We start from the raw sequence: 6,273 nt of genomic DNA, 5'->3' as shown, positions 1-6,273 counted from the left end.
AAATTTACAAGATTGCATACATTTTTGCAGAAAAAGTAACAAATTTACTGCTACAAAAATAGCAAAGTTCCCTAAAACTCTTATAGCTAAAATTTTAAAAATATTATTTGTATAAAGCAAATGTAGTAATCCAAGTAATAGAAATGCAGTAATCCAAGTAATACAAATGCAGCAGTAAAACTGAAATTTTTATCATTCTCTTCCATCTACAGTTGAAGAATTAGAACAGGTTTAATGACTTTGCAGGTAGAGGTCCATCAATAATAAAAAATAATATTTGTCATTTTGCTGTTTTTAATTTTTAAATATTTGGTCTCTCCTTGTCTACTGTCTATGTTATTGACTTATATGAATTATAATTATGCCAGACTGCCAATTTTTTATAAAAAGGATTAGTCTGATACTAGAATAAAAAGTTAAATCAACCTTGTATCAGCAATTTTTTTTTTTAGTTTAAATCCTGTATCTAATATGATTTTTCTAACGAATGAACCTTGACAAACAGGACTGTTTTGTGGAGAAGCAAGTTAAGTGCAGTACTATCTAGGACATGATGGGGATCGAACTTTGAACTTCTCGCTTATGTACCTAGCGCTCTACCATTACACCACTACTGCATTATTTACCACATAGTTAGGTTAGAGAATATGGCGTAGCACAAACCTCAAAGCTTTGGGCATGTTTTTGCTATTTGTCTGTACTCTTTTATATATATATATATATATATATATATATATATATATATATATTATATATATATATATATATATATATATATATATATATATATATAAATATATATATATTCTGATTCACTCCCAACAAGGCTGTAAGCAGCCTCTATTTAGTTAAGAGTTACTAGAAAGAAAAATATAGGAAACGGTTGACAGAAGATTTAAAAAGTTGTAGGTTGTAATTTTTGTAATTGTAATTTGGACCATACAAATTGTATGGTCCAAATTGCGATTTTTCTAGAAAAGGTCCAATGTGATTTGGACCTTTTCTAGAAAAAAAAAGAGCATTATTAAAAGAACCAGCCTAAATATGACAACAGTATTCCATACAGGTATAAAAAAGAGATTTGTAGAGGTAGAGAATGTAATCAGGAGTAAGAAAATGGCGAGCATGATAAAGAGAAGCAACCTTAGCAGATGGTAGTTTAGCAATCAATTATATATATGGTTTTCATGAAAGGTCAATAGTAAATGATAATCCAAGAAGACGTAAAGAAGACAACTCAGTGAGAGAGTTGCTATTCATCAATATAGGAATGTGGACAGTATTGCGTTAGTTGTTTGCAGTAAATAAATGAGTTTTGTTGGAGTTAAAATTTACAAGCCACTGTGAGCCCCAATCTGTTACAGAGGTGAGATCAGATTTAAGATCAGCTGCCTGTTCTAAGCGATTAAACAAGAGGAGACTTTTTGTCGAGACAAAAGTATAAAGTTGAGTCATCAGCAAAAAGAACTATTTTAGATGTAAGGTTGTTGGGAAGATCGTTAATATAGATTAGAAACAAAACAGGACCAAGGATAGAACCTTGAGGTACCCCAGAAGTTATTGGAAATGAAGAAGAGTGTTGGCCTTCGAGGATAACTTTAATAAAGCGGTTAAAAAGAAACAATTTGATAATCTCAAAAACTTTCTCATATACACCATATAAAACAAGCTTATGGAGAAGACCAGCATGCTAAATTTTGTTGAAAGCTTTAGTTATGACAAGAACGATAGCCCTAGTCTCACTGCCTCCACCTGATTCACAATAAAATCATTCAGTCACAGCAGTTAGCAATTCAGCAATAAAGCAAAAGAATCGAAAACCATATTGATTATCTGTCAGTAAGTTATTTGACTCATCAAAGGACATTAGAAATTTGATGATCAAAGACTTTACTAATAACAGAAAGAAGACTGAATGGGTCAGAATGTTCTCCGGAGTTTTTGAAAATTGAAACAACAGATGCTATTTTCCAAGTGACAGGAAAGCAAGACTTAGTTAAGCACTTTTTTAATAATATAGAGAGATTTGAAGAGAGTTCTTGAGAACAATTTTATAAGACTATGACAGGAATATTGTCTAAACCACAAGCCTTAGAAGAGTTTAATCGAGATATGACTTTAAGAACAGAAGCTGGAGTGATTTGAATGTCTAATAATGGGTTAACCTGTTTTATTGGAATAGAAGGAAGAGAATGGCCATAAGATTTAAGAGTAAAGTTAAAAGAAAAGTTTTTTGCAAACAGTTCTGCATTATCCTTGGAAGAGGTAATAGAATCAGTCCCATTAAATGAGAGATGGAATGTTAGACCTACTTTTATTAATGATGCTGTTGAAGACTTTCCAAAAGTCTCTGGTGCATAACTTCTAAAATAAGATAGAAGATTTAGTGAACTGAGGATAATATAGCTTAGCATCAGGTAACCCCTTTTTACATTGATTTCTTGCAATAATAAATGGTTGTTTGTTCTGTAGAGAGTTGTTCTTTTGATAAAGGTGGAAAAAATGATTACGATAAGATATAACAGCTGCACAAGTAGGTGAAAATCATGGAGTAGATTGAGGCTTGACTTGGAACTGATGAGAAGGAATAAAAGCTTCGATTCCTGCCTTAGTACAGTAGGTTATGTAGGATGCATATATCAGCTGAGAGAGAAAAGATATCAGCCCAAGGACCGTCGCAAATAAAATTACAAAAAGTATGCATCGACTATATATATATATATATATATATATATATATATATATATATATATATATTTATATAATATATATATATATATTTATATATATAAATATATTTATATAATATATATATATTTATATATATAAATATATATATATAAATATATATATATATTTATATATATATATTTATATATATATATATACATTATATATATATATTATATATATATATTTATATATGTATATATATATATATATATATATATATATATATATATGTATATATATATATATATATATATATATATATATATATATATATATATATATATATATATATATATATATATATATATTAGGGTGTCCCAGAAAAAAAAAATCGAATTTAATATTGTGGACTATGTCAATCCTCCTTATTTGGTCCCAGTAGACTACCATAAAAATATCTGGGCTCAAAGTCACTGTTTAGCTGAAGAAGTGTTATAGAAAAAACTTGCGTATAAATTTTAATGAGTTTTCTTTTTCATTTATTGATTGAAACTCTGGTAGTCTTTAATATTTTTATAAAATAATCAAATTAACTTAAAGTTAATCATCCAATTCATTAGTTTTGACTGCTATACTTACTGCAACTTTGAAAAAATTTTATAATTACTTTATTATTTATTATAATTGCATTGTTTTAAAATGTTTTTTAAAATATAATACTATGGAATAGAAAAAAAAATTAGGTGGTGCAAAAATTATTAAACATTTGTTGGAAAAAGTATATTTTAAAAGCAAATATATAGCCATGAAGTGCTTTTTTTATCTAAAGGTTTTTCAAGTCTTGTTTAGTGGCACGTTTAGACACCTTCCGCCAGTTGTCTAAAACCACTATCATCTAGTCTTGGAGCCTGTCTTCGGAATGTGTCTTTCCAATGAAACCCTGCACCAGTTTGATGTATCTTTCAGACCTGTCATTAACAAGTGCTAATTGATGTACACTGTATGCAAATGTCTTGAAAGATTTATTGTTGAGATTTTTTTTCAAATTTGACATTCCTTCTTCTTTCCATGAGAGAATTCATCTTTGGTTATACCAAGATAGAGAAAAAAGAGATAAGACTTCTAAGAAACAAAGTCTGATAGCTTTGAGAGAGGACAAACCTGTGTAAAAGATTCTGGTTGTTCTTTGTCAAAGCTTTTCATTTCTAGAGCATATTTTAACAATTCCACAAGAATAACCATCCTCTCTTTCTCCTCTAAGCGCTGGTCAGCTAAAACAAAGATAACACACTGGTGTAAAAAATCAAGTGTGTCTGAGAATACTAAGATTAAAAGCTTTGCCAATCTTCTGGTACTTCTTGGAGTAAAGTAGGTCTATCATGATCTGCAATAAAATCTTGAATGCTCTAAGATCATTGGATGGAGCCTGAGCTGCCATTGGGCTCTTCAGAAAAAATGAACAGCGGAAGATAGTACCTATCTTCCGCTGTTCATTTGTTTCACAGTATAATCTGTTGCATCCTGTATCATCCTTGGTAATTCTTGGTTATTTACATTGCTAACAGATGCAATGAATCAGCCATAAATCTTGCTTTGTGATATGCACCTGGTTGTAGAAACCTGATGTTCAACAAATCTGCTGCGAGGTAAAAAGCTACCAGTTGACATAAATAGTTGTAATCACCTCTGTCGAAAATATTTGTTTTAAGAGCTGTCGTGCTGAACTGCATTGTTTCATTTTCAAGATTGTAAAAGAGGGTTCCAAGAGCAATATCAGGTCTTTTCCAATCAAATTTCTCAATGTTTGCCAATGTAATCACACCTTTTTCAATCTTAGGACAAAAATCTTAATGTTTTTTGTATAATGATTGACTGGGTCTCTTTGTTTTTCCCTGTGATTCCATCATAGCATGATGAATATGTTGTTCCATTATATGGTGCCTAAATTTATTATTATTATCATTTTCTGTCATTACTCTCAGAAAAAGTGAAAAGAAAAAAAATGCCTGTAATTTATATAGTAAAGCATCATACCAGCACATTAGCCAAAGAATAGGACAAGGTAGAGAATAAACTGTAATATTTCTAATTGCACCATTATGTTTTCCAGTGTGAGCGAGTTATGTCAGCACAACAAGCTATGATTTGGTCTGTTAAGTCATAATATTCCACAAGACTTTTAATAGCCAGTGCTTAACCTAGTTGTCAACCTTTCTACTGTTTCTGAAATTTTGACCTCCGTCCTGAACTGTTTGACCAATTTGTGTCAAATTGAAGAGCAAGTTTTAAATCTCTTATCTTATCCAGGTTCGGCTCTCTTACTATAAGTGCTTCATTCTCTATAATTTCATGGTTTTTTTTTGCCATCTACAACTTAAACATGTTCAGCATGTCAATATCTATTCCCCCAGCTTGGAATAGGGAAGACAACATTGCTATTTTAGCTCTTATGCTAACTTCATACCTAAAAAAAACAGAGCATTATCATTTTTTAAGTTATGTAACGTTTAAGTTGTTTTAACTTGAAGTTTTATATATAATTATTTTTATATATGTTAAGCTGATGCTAAGTTTTATATATACTTAAGCCAAAGTTAAGCTAAAGCTAAGTTTTAAATATACCTAGTTTTATATATACGTAATGCTAATGCTTATTGCATTACCTTATTGCGATATTTGACGTCATAAAATTCTCTTTATTTATTTATTTTTTAGAGACATTAACATTTTAAATTACTGCAATAATATTAATTACCGCAAAAGGAGTTAAATGTTATTTAGCAACTTTTTTATTATTACTATAAGGGAATGTTTATTTTCTTTTATTACTTTTTTTTATATCCAAGAGTTAAATTTATTATTGCATTTTTAAAAATGTTTGATTTTAAAGAAATCCTCAAGTGTCGAGACAAGTTGTATTCATATCATAGATAAACATTAAAAAATAAAATAAAAATTAATTAAACATTCCAAAACAAATTATTGAATGAGATATTTACAAAAAATTTTTTAGTTAGAAATATAACTTATTATAAACTTACATTAAAAATATATATAAGATCATTTTTAAAACGGTTTCCTTAATTTATTAAAAAAAATAAAGATTTTGAAATCTTTCAAAATTTAAGTTGAATTATATTGTACTTATTGTTGTATATAAAAAAATTAATTACTTATTTTCTAAGAAAAATGTCCATCTTGCGTATTTTAAAGTTTGCTTCGCCTAAATTGCTATTTTTATTATGCTAGTTTATTTAACTCAAACACTTAACGATACGTTGAACAAAAAACAAAAAACAAAAACATGCTACAGCGGATGTTTTTTATAATTACCGCAGACATAATATGAACAGGAAAACCCAATCTGATTGTGTAAAACTGAACTGAGTTTAAAAAACTCTGCGGTGAGCAAAAACATTTATTATTGAAACTAAATGTTTTTTTAACGGAAAAAACAATGTAAATTTCAGAGCCTAAAATTAGGCTCAACCTTGAGTATAATGGCAAAACAACAAATGCTTTTGTTAATATCTCATTCAATAATTTGTTTTGGAAAGTTTAATTAACTTTTAACTTGAACACAACTTGTCTTGGCACTAG

The 6,273-nt window shown here is 28.9% G+C and overlaps 1 protein-coding gene across 7 annotated transcripts in view; it reads left to right on the top strand.

Annotated features, from left to right (window-relative positions):
• Positions 1-6,273, top strand: part of LOC101235774 (serine/threonine-protein phosphatase 6 regulatory ankyrin repeat subunit A) — an 82,335-nt gene that overhangs the window by 28,015 nt on the left and 48,047 nt on the right. The window lies entirely within an intron of this gene.

Source organism: Hydra vulgaris, chromosome 11, assembly GCF_038396675.1.
Source record: "Hydra vulgaris chromosome 11, alternate assembly HydraT2T_AEP".
NCBI lineage: Eukaryota > Metazoa > Cnidaria > Hydrozoa > Anthoathecata > Hydridae > Hydra > Hydra vulgaris.
Note: the sequence above shows the minus strand (reverse complement) of the source record. Positions and strands in the feature narration are given on the sequence as shown.